We start from the raw sequence: 19,101 nt of genomic DNA, 5'->3' as shown, positions 1-19,101 counted from the left end.
TTGCCTGGAGAAAATGGCAAAGAATGAGTCAATAGATAGAATCATAGCCTTTGCTGATGATATTGTAATAATAACCTCGGAAAATTCCAGAAGAGAAATAGAAACAAAAACTAACCAAGTAGTGGAAAGTCTATATAACTGGTGCTCTGAAAATAAATTAAAGCTATCAGCGAAAAAAACTAAGTTTATGCTTTTTGGAACCAAATTAACTAGGGAACCACAAATAAAAATATTAAATCAAAAAATAAAAAGAGTAACAGAATTTAAATACTTAGGCGTAACAATAGATGAAAATTTAAACTTTGAGAAACATGTACAATATATAGTTGAAAAAAGTAATAAAATTGCCAACAAACTAATGACAACTGGCAAAAATACATACAAGTTACCAAATAAAATATTAAAGCTATACCATGATACAATACTATGTGCGACTATGGCATACGCTTCAAGTCTATGGGTACATCGAATTTTCGAGAACAAAAAAATTAGAGATTCCATAAATAGACCTCAAAGAAATTTACTTATAAGACTAAGTGGAGCCTTTAACACTGTGCCAAATGAAGCATTATGTATACTACTACATATAAAACCACTACATCTGGTAATACTACAAAGAGCAGAATTCTACTGGCTAAAAAAGAAAGAAAACGAAAAGCTAATAGATCTTCATGGCAAGGCAGTAACAACAAAGAAGGAGATCGAAGAAACTATAGAAGAAATATGGAACTTAGAATGGACAAACTCAAACAAATCAAGAAGATTATGGGATATTATTCCAACAATTAATAAAAGGAAAAAGTTAAAACATCTAGATCCAAGTCCAGGTGTCATTCACTTTCTAAGTGGGCACAGCCCCTATGAAACTTACCTGTATAGAATAAAGGCCAAAGAAAATACAATTTGTGAATGCGGCGAAATTGGAACACCAGAGCACCACATCTTTTGGTGCCCTCTGACAGAAGATGTAATACCAGAGAGGGAAAATATCAGACGTAAAAATCTAATACAAATAATCGAAAACGAAAATGATTTTAACATCTTAAAGCGAATAGCAAACAGCTATTCTGAAATAAGAAGAAGAATTTATTACAATGAAAACGAATAAGCATTGCATAAATGTAAATAGAATTAGAGTGGATGTGTCTTTGAGTGTTTTGAATGAATGAAATCTTCCGGACCGAAGAAAATCTTCAGGATGGCACTGGTATTCCGTGCCCCCCGGGGGAGAGGAGCGAGTGGATCATCGCATCCCCGGTTTACACCGGATGGAACTCCGGACGCGTATGGTCTTGTGTGTGTGCGTCGCATGTGTGCTTTTGTGTTCGTGGTCTCCGGGTTTTCGGTTTTCGGGTTTTTGGGTGTACCTCATTGCGTCATGGACGATAAGTGAAGAGGAGTGTCTCAGAGATAGTGAACTTAGTGACCGCTTCAGTCGATCTCGGCCGAAATGACGGTCCCAGCCTGGGTGTGCGGGCGGAAGGACACAACGTACCAGGATCCACACTAAGTGCTCTGAGTGGGTCCTGGACCTCAAGTCAGCACATACAGGACTGTGATATGGTATGGACACGAAACTGAGAACACTCACAGAACACTACATGAATAACTATTAAATTTATGTCATATAAGAGTGGAAGTTATTAGTGAAGTGAAATGTTAGTGTAAATGTGTTCCGTGACCACAGGAGAGAACCAATCATACAGTGGAAAACCATAGTGATCTGTTTTGCTGTGAAAAGTGAAGAGAAGTGCAGTTTGATAAATAATCATACAGCATACGGGAGAGGAACCATTGTCATACGGTGAAAACCGAAGAAAGAAGATGAAGCAACATATTATTAAATAAAACTTAACTAAATAATAAAAAAATAAAAAAAAATAAATAATTAATAAAGTAAATATAAAATTAATTAAACAACATCATTAAACACTCATGTGGAATAACAAGAGGGAAAAAGGATAAATAGTAGCCTAATTAATAAATGTATTAATACATGATAATAAATAATATAATAAACCATTAAACAAGAATAGGAAACCATAATTACATTTTTTTTAAAAAAAATAAAAATTAGAAACTAGGTAACTAAAAAACATAATAAGACTATAATCTTTAAAAAAAATCTTAATAATTAAGAAAAGAAATCAATCAGTAGGAATTAAATGGTTAAGAACTATAGGGAAATAATACATAAAAATAAACAAATAACAGCAAAATAGAAGAGTAGATTAGTTAGATAATATAGATAGATAAGTAAATAAGAATTAATAACAATAGAATATATTATTTAAGTATTTTATATCGTATTCCATACTATTACAGTTGTTGGATCAGGAATTGAAATACTAAGTAGTATAGTTCAGGATAGGTGCAGATAGATTTAAGCTGAGTAGCACTTTGCAAGAAAATTGTTGTTATTTTTTTTCTCATAGTTTATTCTTGTTGTTCTTTGTTTTTTGTTTGTTTTGTTCTTGTGCTGTGTTTTTTGTTTGTTCTTTCCTTTTTCCCTTTTCCTTTTCACCTTTTTTCTTTCAAACATGGATACCCAATAAAGATAAGAAAATAAATAAATGGCAATGATGATAACCCGTTCCGGTCAAAAGTTTCAGATGCCGGATCTGAAAGACGGGCCTCAGCCAAAAAAAAAAATACAAAGAAAAAATCGGGGGGATCGGGAAGAAAATATTTGCAACCCATCGCATTGACAGCAGAGGAAGATATCGAACTAACGGACAACGAGGAAGTTGAAACAATAATTAAGAAACTAAAAACTAAAAAAGCTCCAGGATTGGATGGTATAGTAAATGAGATCTACAAAAATAAAAATGATATTTGGACTCCATATCTAACAAAATTGTTCAACACCCTACTTAAGAAGCAGATATTTCCCTCGTTGTGGAAAGAATCGAAATTGCTAATTTTGTTAAAAAGTCAGGATAAAGATTTAACAGAAGTGAGTTCTTACCGTCCAATCTGCCTTTTGAGAAACATCTCAAAATTATTAGAAAGGATAATAGCAAATAGAATTCGACGAAAGCATAGAAATATCGAAGATGATAGTTTACAATATGGTTTCAGAAAGGGCAAATCTACGGAAGATGCCTTAAATGCATTTGTGTATCAAGTTAAGGAAAGTAGCATGGAAAGAAAATATGCACTGGCCCTGTTTTTTGACATAGAGGGAGCGTTTGATAACTTATGTACACCATCTCTCATTGAAAGGTTAAAAGAGCTAAATTTATCACAATATTTAGTATATATAGTTATGGATTACTTCTTGAATAGACAGATCATCATCCATGAAAACCTGGTAAATATCAAAGTTACTGCACAAAAGGGATGTCCGCAAGGATGGATCTTAGGACCATTGATGTGGGATTTGGAATACCAGCCGTGTTTAGAAAGACTAAACCAATTAGAGGAAACTGAACGAGTAATTGCTTTTGCTGATGATTTGGCTGTAATAATCTCAGCAAACTCTAGAATAGAATTGGAAAGAAAATCAGCACGGATTATAAACGAATTGCTTGATTCGTGTGGAAAGTCTAAGCTAAAAATCTCTGAGAGGAAAACGAAATACATGATTTTTGGAAGTAAATTATTAAGAGGACCAATAATTAAAATAGGCAACAGTAAGATCGAGAGGGTATCAGTATTTAAATATTTAGGGATTATGATAGACGATAAACTGAATGTTGGAGAGCATATTAATTATGTTACTCAAAAGGGTCATAAAGTAACTAATAAACTCATTTCATTGGCTCAAACAAATTATAGGCTACCGAGAAAATTAATTAAGACTTATCAGGAGGTAATCCTAAGCGCCTCGATGAACTATGCTTCCAGCGTATGGGCACATTGATTATTAGAGAATAACTCCTTAAAAGCAAAAATAAATCGCCCACAAAGAAACCTTTTAATTCGGCTCATTGGTGCCTTCAGCACGACACCGCACAGCGCGTTGTGTATTTTGATGGGTTTCAAACCAATGTATTTAACAGTAATCCAGAGAGCGGCAACATATTGGTATAAAAAAGGAAATTTAAATAAGACGAAAGAACTTTTAGGGACCAAAGCACAAAAATTCGATGAAATAGAAAGACAAATTGAACAAAAATGGATACAGGACTTGTAAGTAGACAAAACATCAAGAAGATTATTCACGTTTATTCCAGACGCTGCAACGCGACGCTGGAACGCGACTTACTTCAATCCCAACAAAGGACTAATTCATTTCCTAACAGGACATGGTCCCTTTCCAACCCATCTTTATAGAATGAACAAAAAAGAACATGATAGCTGTGAATGTGGAGAACAAGGGACACCTGAACACAGTGTTCTGTGGTGCCCGTTCCTGGAGGAGTACTTGCGAATTCGTGACCAAATTAGACAGAAAGATATAAAAGCTATCTTGGAAGATGAAGAGGATTATAGAATCCTGGCACATGTAGCAGAGGAATACTCAGAACTATGCAGAAAACATTTTACAGAGAAAACACAAACTAAATGAACATAAAATATGGAAAACAGAATGAATGAGGATTCCTCCCTCCTGGACCGAAGGAAACTTCTGGAAGCGCTGGATCTCCGCGCCCCCAGGAAGGAGGTTGTGTGATGGTGTGTGAGTGCCTAGAGCATTCTCGGTCTTTGACTGGTAAGGAACCCCGGATGCTCTGGGAGCGTATGTGTGATGCGATGGTGACGGAATGAGTGTTAAATCTAGAGCCGTGGGAATAAATATACACTAATATGTAATAGAAACAATCATATAAAATATCCCAATTTTGACATGAAGACTCGGAAATAGAGCATCATCTCGAAGCCGCTTCGCGATTCGGTTACGATAGCGTGCGACTTTCGGTCCGTGGGTACGCGGCGGCGGGACACAACTGACTAGGGCCCGCACTAAGTGCTCCGAGTGTGTCCTGGGCCTCATGTCGATACTCACGGTCCGTTTCTGATGTGTAGGATGAACCGAGATCAATGAATAATACAGCTACATCAACAAATACAGCCATAATCAAAATCTTTAAAAAATCAGTGAACCAACTTTATCGATATGACATTTAATGCATTATAGAAAAGTGGTGTGTTAGTGAAGTGATGTGTAGTGTAGTGTTTAGTGAAGTGATGTGTATATAGTTATTATTAACCACACAGGGGAAACCGTGACACAGGAGAGGAACGCACATACAGGTGAAAATCATTTAGGTGAGAAACCAAGATTAGGAAGAGTATCAGCAGTCAGCAGTAAGCAGACACCGAAGTTATCAGAGTGTGATAACAGGAATTTTTCGTGTTATTTAATAAACTCTTAAAATCAATAAGACGAAAATAGAAAATGTATGTTTTGGAAATATTAAACTATTGTCAACTTACTATATATGACAATTTAAGTAGTAGCTAGATAGCAATCAATTTGTTACGTAATACGATAATAAAATTAGGTAAGAATTAGATAGTAATTTAATTCTTGTTTAGTTAGTTAATATTGATTAGATAGCTCAAGTCCTTTTGTTTTTCTTTTCGTTTTTCTTTTTGTTTTTAAAATTTTGTTTTGTTTTATTTGTTGTTCATTGTTGTTGGATGTTGAGTGTTGTGGTCTCGTCCTTCCCACCGTTTTCCTTGTTCCCTGTCTTCTTTCCAATTATTGCAAATAAAGGATGATGAAAAAGGCTAAAGAAAAACAAAATGCGATGATGATAGCCCGTTTCGGTTAAAGTCTTCAGATGCCGAAACTGAAGAGGCAGATCTGAGCAGAAAAAAAAATCGGGGGTATTGAAGTTATCACCACGTAAGAACGAGGACTTCATTTTGGTCCGCGCTCGTTTGATTTGTCACGGAGAATCGTAAAGGGGCCAACATGAACTATCACCAGTCATGTGCATGCGGTTATTATTATTATTTTTCGCTGACGATTTGTTATTATAAGGAGAATACTTAAACTCCGGGGGTCAAGAGTAACTCCTGCCTTTACATCATGAAGTGAAAAATCTTGAGATGGGTGCGTATAATTGTATGAATTTAGTTGGCAACTGTCGCCGATCACTAGCAGGTGAATATGGGGGAACTATGAAAAAAGTAAATAGACGCTTGCCATTTTGTTATACAATTACATGACGAGTGCATTTGATCTAATTCCAAACAGTTATCTTCAAATATACACGGTTAAAGGAGCACTCTGATTAGAAATATTAAAAAGACTTCAACGATTTATCACTCTAAAAGCTGTGTCTTCATAGTCGCTTCCGTGGCGAGTTCGGAAGATTACGCAACTAGTAACCCTAAGGTTGATGGTTCACGCCCAGCTCACGGCACTTCATGTTTCATTTAAAAAAAATGTTTTTAGACACCTGATGCAAAGAAATTACGCATATCGGCGATTTAAGGTATTTTAGGGGAATAATTTTGTGGTTCGTTGGCGTCCCGTCGCTTCTCTGCCGGTGGTGGTATAATTTTCAAAACGGAAGTGTAACCAATTTTTGGCTGCGGGACCGCCAATTTATGGGGACATGTCACTAGTTGCCTATCGGTGGTCAACCGACGCTTACGGCATGGGATTTTCCCCTCACGAGTGAGGCAGATTGTAATCGACCAAGAGTGTTTTTGAAAAATGGGAAACATCTTCCGACTTCGACTTCTGAATAATACGTTTAGGATCAAGTCAAATCAAGGCTGCGCCACGGGAAGGTAGAACAAGTGAAGCAATCGTTCCAAGCACTACGCTCGAGAGCTTCCGTCTTATTCAAGACTTAAGACTCTTCAGGAAAAGTAACAAGTTTATTACTCGTATTTCATTCTTTGAGTCAAAGTATTTTACAATAAACCATCGTTTTGTAAGATATTTTTACGATTGTATACTATTAATTTCGAAAATTGTACTCATAATATAATTTCCCATCATGGATTTGAAAAAAATCAAAGTTGGAACAAAGAACGATCTTCGATCCACATGTCTCTTCATGTTTGATATGGAAGTCTCATCATCATTATTGACCCTTAATTTATTTTAGTCCAAGGCAACGCGAATCGACGGGATGGCTCTAAGTGAAAACATTCATTTAGATGGTTAAGTAATCAGGAAATTCCTGCTGTTATTTCACGAAACACAACAGATCTTGAGGAAAAAAAAAAACAATTTTGCTTACCAAGGGGAGCGAGTCAATCATCTGCATACGTTTTCTTAACTAGGAAGAAGGCAAGGGCGCCGATCCTGGGGGGCCGGGCCCGCCCAAAGCTCATGTAGGCCACCTTTGTATTTATGAATATACAATATTTGGCATAATTTGAGTGTAATTTGTCTTAAAATCCTCATATATATATATATATCTTCTGCATTTGAATCCCCCCCCCAAATTTAAAGAGAAATTGGCGTCCATGGAAGGTCTAGTGAAATGAATAAAAATGTGAGAACGTAATACTTGAATAACTCTATCTAATGGAGGAAAGTAAATTAGTATTCAACACTTCTTTCAATTTTAAGCATTTCAAAGATTCTTGTAATTTAGTAGCGTCCCGGATTTGCATTTTTGAAGTGCGGGAATTTTATCTATACCTTAACGTGGGAATCGGTTTCGGACCATGTACTTAAGCTGCTTTGCCATAAGAGGCACAAGGAGTTTTTCTTTCGATTTCCTTAGGAATATTGCGAATGGTATAACTTTTAAAACTATGTTTAAAAAAGAATACACATCGACATAATAAGATGATAATCTGATACCTAGGAAATATATTGAATTGTTTTTAATTTGTTCTCACGCTACCAAAACAGTACTTACTCTTTTTTTATTCCAGCCTTTTAATATAAGCATTTCACACTATTGTCTGTTCTAGGATGATACAATTCTAGTTCATGTATATGCTAGCTTTGGAAATACAGTAGAGTTTCGCTTATCCGACATAAACAGGCAGTCAGAACGCTGGATAATATGGATGTGTTAAGAAAAGACCTATTAAAAGTAAAACTTATGATATAATTTTACATATTACGCATCTAAAGATAATGATTTATAACAAATAACTGCACTGCACTGAATCGGAGACGTATCCAGCGTGAGAGCCTGAGGGCTGTCACTCTCCGAAACTCAAGCACTTATTAATAAACTTTTTTTTACCCTTTTTAGGTTCTTTTATATCAGTTTACTAGTAGTCAGTGTCCAAACTTTGGGCAATGTGCTGTTGGCTTGTTATAATTCTAAGAACATACCATAATGCCATTATACCAGGTGGAATTAAAGAACAGTTTTAAATAGGATTAACATTTCTTTTCCGTTCTGTTTTTAAATTTAATATATTAGAACGATACACTCAATGTCTTCTTGCTATTTTTGTTATGCGATATACGTAGCAGACAGTTTTCTTTAGTTACATTTTTCTCGAAAATATGTTTCATTTTGTTTGTGCTATAATGCAGTTTACAAAGTAAATGTAAAGTAAATGCGGTTTATAAATGAAAAGTAGGAAAAAGTTTAAGAGAAGTACAGAACTGTTGCATCATTATAATAATAATAATAATTATTATTATTATTATTATTATTATCATTATTATTATTATTATTATTATTATTATTGATATTGATATTTTTAAAACATTAGAATTTCGTGTTTACGAGGACGTAATTTTACGTAATTAGAATCATAAGTGTTGGGCCCACTCCGAATAGAAAACCTGGATACGTGTCTGCACTGAATGATAGACGTATGAGTCAAGGTGTAAAGGGCGCGCTAGGCGATATACTCCAGAGCATGAAAAATAGATTAAGACCACAACTTGCAGTTCTTCTTGCCGATTGGTGCTATTTGCAATGATATATCGGATCATACGCTATGTGGAACAAAGGATGGTCGGATAAGCGAGACCATGGTGTATTGGTGTTTCACGCACCTAAACCTGTAAAATGTTTGTATAAACAATTATCTTTCACTCCATAGCTAAATTTGTGGGTATGATCACACACCTTGCCTCATAAAGTATAGTCTTATAAAGAAAAGAAAATTTTTTAGCTAAAACCTAAAGAAAAGCCAACTTCAATAATTTAGTTTTTTTTTAAATAATAATGGCAAACTAGTCCATTTCATCACGATAAATCACTTTTGGTACTAAGATGTCTTTTTCTGTCCGTATATATCCTTCACACTTTGTTGGAGACAAAATTGTTTTTTCCCCAAGAAAACAGAATGAGAGAAGCTATACAACAGCATGAACAGAAAACAATAGCTACTAACAATAGTTCTCTAATCCTGGATAAATACGTCATTACAGCAAAATATCAGTAAGTTGTCCTTATTATATTGTTTCGGTTCTTATTAACATGAAAATTATAATGTTTTGTAAAAAAATGGGGTGGGATGGGATTCGATGTGGTGTCAAAATAATAAAAGAAACTATAAGTCCGCCACTCTATCCACCTAACCACTGAGGTTACGTTGTATTGGCTCTTTTTTTAAAGAAATAATCTTCATATTCATGGTGCGTATTGCTTCGAACCTTAAGATAAGAGTTTTTCTGTTTAATTCTTTATTTTCCTACGACATCTTAGTTACAGAAGCTAATTTATATTTGGCAGGCAATCCACACTAGGTTTTAACCAATAAATGCAACATTTTAGTCCACTATCCAAAGTTCCTTGATCCAACTCCTCGACTCCCTTACTGAATTCCCTCCGCAATCATGCTCTGCTACTGAAAAAATCCCTAGAAATCATCGTTGCCAGTATACACAAAACCGAGCATAATTTTGTTTTTTGCTTATATTTTTATTATTTTATTATATTTTTTGGAAATATCTCCTTAGATGGATTGCTTTCTATTATCTCCACATACTAATAGCTGAATTTTACCTATAAACATAAGGAAAATGGAATAAATACGAAAAATCTTCAGTTACAGTATACGCGCAATTTTTTTTTACGCATGGGAGTACATGGACATCTCATGTGCTTCCGCAGCTTGTTTGTCTGGTTGGTTCGGATTTTAGCATGCCTTTTGAGCACTGAATCATTTGACACGAACTTCCGCCTTATCGTTATGTCCTAACTCCTTCAGTTCTCACTCGGAATGTTGTTGATTTCAGTTGAGCGTCTCTTTCACCAGCTAGGCTATATGAGACGTGGACCTACTGATTAACGTGGCTATCGAACCACATGAGCTCCCGCCTGGAATCAAATTCGCGTCTTGCGCCGAACGTGCATATGCCTACTATATAACAAAATTGCCAACTTGTGAGGTGGATGTGGTCGGATCAGAATCACAGTCTAAATCGTTTTCTGTAATTGTATCCGAGATCTGTAATTGAATCTACATTGGGAGATATAGTTCTTGTGATTCAGCGTAGTTCAAGTAGTTCCCCATCTTTTTCAGGTATTTGAATCATATCAATATTAGTAAGTGAAAAACATTGATAAGATACCGAAATAGAACATTTATATTTCTTCACAGGTGATTTCAGAGAAATTAGGGTTGCCATCCTTTCGGCGTTTGCCGAGCATGTCCGCCATTTTGCGATTTTTCAATATCGAGACATCATTTCAATTATTTTTGAATAGTCTGACATTTAATCATATTTGTATTTGTTCTATATTTTGCTTGAAAAATTAGTATGTTACTCAATTCCGTTAATAAAATGTCCGTCATTGGTTTTTAATCAACTCTTTATTAAAATTGATTCTCTAAAATGTGTCGAAGTCCAAACTTTAAATTTGATCTCATCTAACTCGGGAACTAAAAGCCTTTACATCATATTTATTCCACATGAGTACAACGCCAAGATTTACACCTTGCCAAGTTTGATTCAGATCAATGAGTTTGGTTGAACTTGTACTCTGTAACTCCCTTTGAAATTTCAGAAAATAATCAATGAAAGACGAAACTATAAATGACGGAAGTTATATAAGCATAGGCACATAGCATATAACTTAGGCCTAATAACTCATTTTGTGTCGCTTATCTTATATGAGTTCTTGGTCTAGAATGAAAATTTAACTGTTGCTGAAGAGTAGTGATAGGTATTTTTCAGAAGTAACAATAGCATTGAAATCTCCAGCTATCAACTTTGTTTTGCGATTTTAGCAGTTCGGTAATGCAGCGAGTAAAGAGTATTTTCTCTAGTCAATGCTTAATGTAAAAAAAGCTCGTTAATACAGCCAGTTATGGAATCGATCATTGTACTAAAATTTACGTAGTTTCATGAACATGAAATATGAAGAATTTTACAAATACCTTTTGCAATAACATCATGCATTACTTCAGTCAGAAAATGCTGGCCGGGGCAACTACAATTCTGATTCAAGAACCAATGCAGATTCAACATCATCCACACAATTATAAGGTAAAATGTTTTCAAATTTACCTGTAAAAAGTCCAGCTTTTTAATAAAAAGTCAGCTTTTTCTGAAAGAATGTCCACTGTTCAACAATTTCGATGTAATAATCTTACAAAATCGTAGAAGGAAGAATGAAATGAGAACAAATATTGACCAGTTGGTAAGTGTATTTATATTCTATAGTCCAATCAAAACTTCAAATGCAGACTTCGGACTACCGCATCAGTAAAAAATAAATCACAGAATGAGTGCAGATAATAAATAATTAACATGACTTTCGGTAACTCTCGGGATGAACCTAAATAGACGATAGGTTTCAGAGAATCGGATAAGAAATTTTTCAACCTCTCTAATTTTAAACCAGAGAACGTACTAGTATCGGGATAGTAGCTTAAGCAATGCACTCAAAAGCACATGCACTAACGCCAGGGCCGGATAAAGGGAGGGACTTAGGGAGGCTATAGCTCGGGCCTCCAGGTGAATAGGGTCCTCCAATCTGATCAAAATCTCAACTGGCTTTCTAAAAAGAATCATGATATAATCATCATCATAAAATAAAATTACGAAAAATATTAAACACATTCTCTTAACTTTCTTACTGTACTTTGAGAGAAATTTATTAGTTGAAGTCAGCAGGGGCCACCTATTTTATTGTAGCCACGGTCCTCCAGATAAGTTAATTCAGCCCTGACTAACACCTTACGTACGACGGAAAAGCATTAGAAAAATGAAAATATTTCAATTCTTTTCCCTGTTAATCTATCTTAAACCAGATTCTTAATAAATTATCTTGAAATACGGAAACTGAAGTGACGTTCCATTAAAAAAAAGATTCTTCTTCTCTTGTAAAATTTAAAATTCCTTTCACAAGCACGAGTGCACAAAAATCCGAACAGTGGGGAGAGTTAAATTGATTTGGCTCTGTATTCTATAACTGTGTGGAACCTAGGTACATCATTGCGGTTCAGAGTCCAATCAACATAGCATGCAGTGGCGGCTTCATGATGTCCACCTCTCAAGAAATTCAAGATAATGCAATCAGATGCCAAGATTATGGCAAACAATTTTTTTCTGGGAGGGATATAGTAAGGGCATACTTTTCATTGATTATCTTCAGTGTCAAACGACAATTACAAGTGACTACTATTCCCAACTGATTCCAAAAGTAAGGCAGGCAATCAAGGGGAAACGAAACTACACATGAAAGTGCTGCTGCTGCAGTACAATGCTTCTACTCAGACAAGTCACCTTTCCTCCACCGCTATTCCTCCACCGGTATGAAATACTTGAGCACCCTCCAAAATCTCCACATCTTGCCCCAAGTGACTTTCACGTGTTTCCCAAGATTAAGTAGCACCCGCGGAGAACAAAGTTTGCCAACAATGAGCATGTTATCCAGGCTGTCGAAGAATGGCTTCCAGTATAGCCGCCAAGGATTTTTTAAAATTGGTATTCATGCTCTAGAACATTGTTGGGAGAAGTGCATTATAGTGAAAGGGGACTATGTGGGAAAATGGAAGATCTTCTATATCAGAAATTATCGAACACTCCTCTTAATATCATTCACCATTGCCTATATTGCCTAATTCATCTATATATACCGATTTTCCTTTCTATAGTACGTGAGGGGGGAGCGGTTTACAATTCCTATGCATGAAATTTTGCCTCTGTCGTCTCCCGCATGTATGGAGAATATCTCACGAGGATACACTATCTTTAGATTTATTTAGGATGTGTTTTTGCGAAACCAAATCAGCACGTCTTCAAAGTTTGGCAATACTGTTGGTGAACTTTTGGTGTTTGATGTTTTGTCAAGCGTGCGTTCGCAAGACGGCTCCACGAATCGTATACCGAAATCTTTCGATGTATCAGAGGTAAAGCAAAACATTTATGTGATTGGTGTAGAGCCCAGGTCGTTTGGTCACTGCAGTTAAAGAAAGAAACAATCTATAACCCAAGACAGGTGCAGACATGCCAACACCTTACAAAAATAAACAAAAGTTTTCAGTGCAAAACTAAGGTCTGGCACTGATATTCGTTATGCAGCAACTTGGCTCAGTGGTGATGGAACCGGTTTTGTCTTATCCATCTGTAGACTAGAATAGTGATAGGCAAACTACGGCCCACGTTCCAGATGCCACCGGCTGAAAAATTCTATCAGGTCCGCAATATGAAAAATGAAATGAAATCTTTAAGTTTTACGTCACACGGTTTTGCCGGTTAGGCTAAAGGAGACGGTGATGATGAGAGATGAGTAAAATGGTGGAATGAAGAAAGTGGGAGGAAACGGGAGGACCCGAGAAAACCCACGATCACTGTGTTTGTTCACCACAAGTTCCGCAGTATGAGTCCTGATCTACAGAATTTAACTTCACTTCTAAAAATCCGTGAATCCCACTTTAATCAATATTGTGAGAAACTTGTAGAAATGCTGTACAAATTTCATTTAGCACTTCCACTTTATAGTCTTTCAATCATGGGCTTAGTATTACAAGAATTTTTTTAAGAAAATGTATAGGCCACCTAATTGTTCTTTTTCTTTGAATATTAGCCAGCCAAAGTGTTTTTCTTTTTTCTTTTGGCCCCTTCCTAAATAAGTTTTCCCATCACTGGAATAACACCCAAGCCCTGTGCAAAACAGTTTCGAGGTTCACCCCTCCTCCAGGGATCTGGAGGATCGTTGCTACCACCTGTTTGCTTGATAATATTATTAGCACTGTGGATTTAATTACTAGTATGCATGCTTGCAATAGAAGAACACAAATTTATCGAATTAAAAAGTTGGTGACTTAAAAAAGTTGGATCACAGTTAAGAAGTAGTTCTAATAAAAAAATGAAAACCATTATGGCAGCCAAGATTTGCTACTCATCGTTCTCTCTAACTAGACCCGATACAAAGAATGTATTGATTTTATTATATTTAAGTCAGATATACGAGGAGTGTTCAAACGGAAAGATGAAAGATGACACTGTGGATATAATCGAAGTCTTTGTTCGAAAGTAATTACCAGACGCCTGAGCACAACTATCCCACTGTTTATGCTATCCAGTGGGTGTGATAGCAGCCAGTCTTCCACTGTTTCTTTCAGTTCTCGTCCGAGTTCAAGCGCTTGCCTTTGAGATGACTTTTTATCTGACCAAACAAATAGAAGTCGCAGGATATGTCCAAACTGTAGGGCGGAGCTGCTCCCACTTCAACTTATTCAGTACACTTCGTGTGACCTGCGAGATGTGTTGACAAGCGTAATCGTGGAGCAGAATCACTGCACGTTCTCACTGACTTGTTGGACACATAATCTCTCCCGTACACAGTCACCATCCGGCTATGAATATGGACCAATTAAACCCCTTTTCCCAGTCATAAATCGGATAATACCTCGCTGCTCCTCAATCATCGAATGTTTCATTCTGAACGCTATTTATTTCCGCAAACACACTGCCGAGTTAATTCGACTTGACGGAACACATAATTGCCTGATTCTCTCCTGCATCATGTGAAAGGCAGCCACACATGAGCAAAAGCAGGCCGGACACTACATTCTCTCCTTAGTTGTCGCAGTACTTTATTTCAAAGTGATATATTTCTATTTCTACATACGACGTTTGGTTTCTACGACGTTTCGTGCCTTTTCATTTGCAAATTCTTTGAATATATGACCTCGGAGTACGGGTCTTAAAAATGAGACCGCGAATGCACTTTTAGTATACGTAGTCCCGCACACATTAAAAATCAATCCACATAATTACCGCCATTGTATGTCCTTCGTGATAGCTTATGGTTATGGTTCCAAATCAGTTACGCTAACTTGAAACGTTATAAAATCCAATCTCGTGGTGTAGAAATTCACATTTTGCTCTTGCATTTCCCATGTTACGCTAATTATAAATTTACGAAACTTGCAAAGTAAGAAAAACAGAAGTACTGAATGTTATTTTCATATATATATAATTAGTTATCCGCAAATGTAGATTTTCTACGTTTATCAAAGAGCTTTTAACGAATGGTTTTCCTTGAAACAAGCAATTTAGTATGTTGACAGAAACAAATATATATATTGTTTTCAAAACTTATTATTTCTGCCACTCCTTTGTGCCATCATCTTGTATTGGATATAACAACAAAAATTAATATGAAAATAATAAGAAAAGGAAATAGGAAAAATAAAAAAAAAACATTTTCATTTTGTAGTTTATATTTTCAATGCCAGAGGACAATTTAAGTTTGTTGTCGGCCGATAGCAGTTTTTTTAAAGACATTTTCCTCTACCATGTGTTTGTAGCATAAAATTACAATTAACCTGAATTTAGATTGAGGATTTGTTAAGCTATTTTCGGTCCATAAAATAATTGTTGGCGTCGATAAGGTGTAAAAATCCCACACAAACCTTCGCTGCCAATTTCGACGAAAACTTCCTCTATCCCTTTTCTTAAAGCAAATATTAAAAAATCCTACAATCTGGATTTATCCCACAAGTTGGTACCATTGGTTAAAGCTTTAGTGGTGGTAGTTGCGTCAAATACAAACGCGAGCAATGTGTTTTGGATATTACATTAGTGTGCCTCTTGTGATATAGCCTAGGTGCTAAAAAGGGAGACTTAATTCCAACCAGTCGATCAATGAGCGTCGTCTGTCATTGGTCATTTTCACACAGAAAACCAAAAATAATTTGCGATTGGAACCATAGTGCTAATGAAATGTCATTATAAAAACCCTCCAAATCTTCCTGGGTTGTAATGTTAGGATCTTTATCGTTATACAAACACCTAAATCAACTTCTTTTCTTAAAAACAAATCCTACATGAAATCTTATGTCAACTTTCCATTTTTAATATGAAGTTTTCCTTTTAATGAGCATCCTCCCGGTTTCTCCGAAATTTACCTATTACACTTCTAGGTTCGGTGATTTTTCGATATATATCCGTCCGTCCGTTCGCTAAGTTTTCTTCAAATTAGAGAAGTTTACTGAAGAGTAAAAATCGAAAAACACGATTTTCTCAAAAATTACTCCAACCTTTTTTTTATGTTTCATAAATCATTATTTAATTAAGAACCCTATATTATGGTATAAGACATTTCCCTGGGAAAAATCTGCGAGAGGTAGTTTATTCTTGGGGTTGAACTTTTTATCGATGCTTTTCTCAAAAACGACTTAGGCTATTTTATTCGTATTTCACAAATAAGTATTTCATGAATAACCGGGCAATATGGCATAAGTCATTTGACGTGAACAAATACAGGAGGGACAGTTTGTGAATTTGGGGTTTATCGACGATTTTCACAAAAATGTCCAAGGCGATTTTGTTGATAATTTATAAATATTTCTTTAACTACCCTATATTGTTGTAAAAATCATTTACCTGGAAAAATCTACTAGGGGTAGCATATTTGTGTATTTTTCGACTACTTTTTGTTTTAGAAAACAACTCAAGTGATTTCATAAATAAGTATTTCATTCGTAATCTAATAACATGAAATAACTCTTTGATCCTGAAAAAAACAAAGGGTAGTTTACTCAAGGTTTTTCCCGACCATTTTTTCAAACGACTCAGACTATTTTGTTCAAGTTTCGAAAATAAATGTTTCATTAATTAGCTAAAATATATGGCTAAGCTCGCAGGATCGAAAATGATCCACAATATGTAGTTTACTCTTGGGGTGAGATTTCTAACGATTTTCTCAAAAATGGCTCAGGTGCTTTTGTTAATATTGCAAAAACAATTATTTTGTTAATTGCTCTAATATACAGTATGACATACGTCTAATGAAAATATCTGAAGAGGTGGTACACTTTTTGGGAGGAAGGGTGAAGTTTATTCAATTGAGTTTTCCAAGACAAATTATTTTATTCCTATTTTCCAAATACAAGTTTCAATAGGAAGGGTGGCCTAACAGGTTAGGAAATTGGAGCGTCAAAGTGTAGTGCGGTGGCCCATACCTTTTATAAACATCAAGTCTATAACTTCTTCCTACTCTTTGTCTATCAAAGCAGAATTCTGTCGTTATTAGTTACACAAGACGATAATTTTATCATTTTCATTACCGTTTCTGTCGTTTTCTTAAGGTTTAGTTCATAAGCATTAACCATTATTTTTATAATCATGCATCAAATTGAACAATCATGTTGTAATTTTCAGCTGCGGTCGTGAGATTTGTAATCAATAAAATCCTACTGGTGGTTTTGATTGTATCTAAATCAGTGACATAGCCAAGATATATATTTAGGTATTTCGGCTTTATACTGAAAATGAAAAGAGTTATCGAAACTACATTACATTGTGAGTTACAATCTTCGCCTTACTAATGTATTTCCAAAGTCCCGACCTGTTTGGTGGTGACGTCGCCGGGAATCTATCTTGAAGCAGCTTTGACAATGAGTATTATATAGGATATATACGGTATACTCGTATATCCTTCAAATTAAACAGAAAAACACTGTCAACGTTTAACACTCGGACGCCTTATAGTGTGGAGCGGAAACGGCTGGAGCGATTGGAATAAATCCGAGATTTTAGATTGAAAACCTATTTCCAACAACTTTTCTTTTTCTGTTGTTGCATCTTTATCATAACAAAGTTCCGGTCTTTTGACGCTCCCAGTATACTAAAGGAGTGATCTGCAACCGCCGTACCGCGGCGTCAGAGTGCCATGGCAAGGTGAAAAATGTAATGCAAAATTTTAGACACCGTAAGAAAATATCTTTTGAGTTATTGTTATTAGAGTATATTATTATTCCATTTACTATGCTTCATACGCTTGTATAGTATTTCGTTCTCTGTCGTATTTTATTCTCTATATATTAATTTCGTCTGTTGTTGGAACAAAAAACGAAGACGTTTATGACTGCTACGCAGTGACGACACTAGAAGGGACCAGGGGAACGGGCGCCTTCCGATCACATCTTTCGCCTTCCGTCCTCGTGACAACCCCAGCTTCCCAGGCGAGCTGTATTATCACACAGCAGTTTTTGGGTACACAAAAATATAACTGGGTTTCCAAAAATGTATATGCCTATTCACACACACCCCTTCCCCCAAGAAAGTGAAGCTGGTGTCGTAACTGCTCTCACGGTGCGTGTTTCGCAAAAAGTGCAGATAGCTAATTATAAGATATCCGAACTTACCGTTAAGACCAATAAATCATACACAAAAGCTGAAACGTTGTTAATGCTACTTGTAAATAGATGGTGAAAATAGTCCTAAGCTTAGCTAATAATGAAATTCCAAACTTTCTCTCTCAGTCGACAATCAGTCTCCGAGTTCGTTTTCAGCTAGGTAAGGGCACGAAAGATACAGTTTTGTTATTTAAGACTCAGTGAAATTCAGTTCTTAGAAGGAGGGGCTATAACAGAGGCCAGTTGTTGCATTAATGCCATTCTCCGTTATGTTCGTTTGTTGTGTGGAGCTATCGGTCCAAAGTTTCGTTTTATGAATGTCAATGCTAGTCCGCATCGTACAGCTGCCGTGGGCGCCCTCCTTGAGGAAGAGGATATTCATTAAATCTATGGCCAGCGTATTCACTGGAGTTCAACCCATAGAGCTTGCTTGGGATGCTCTAGGGAGACGTGTTGCCGAGCGTATACTTCTACCAAGTACTCTTCCAGAGTTTCGAAGAACTCTCACTTAAAAGTGACAGAACCTGCAACAAGAACTGCTGGCCAAAATACGATTTTTTATTAAATGGTCTGTATTTGTAAAAAAAAAACTAGGAGTGTCAATTACCGTCTATGTACTCCCAAAATGTACGTGGTGGTGAGGTTTTTTGGATTCTAAATCCGCGA

This window comes from Thermobia domestica, chromosome 4, assembly GCF_964235325.1.
Source record: "Thermobia domestica chromosome 4, izTheDome1.hap1.1, whole genome shotgun sequence".
In the NCBI taxonomy this organism is placed as follows: Eukaryota; Metazoa; Arthropoda; class Insecta; order Zygentoma; family Lepismatidae; genus Thermobia; species Thermobia domestica.
This window is presented reverse-complemented; position numbering follows the sequence as displayed.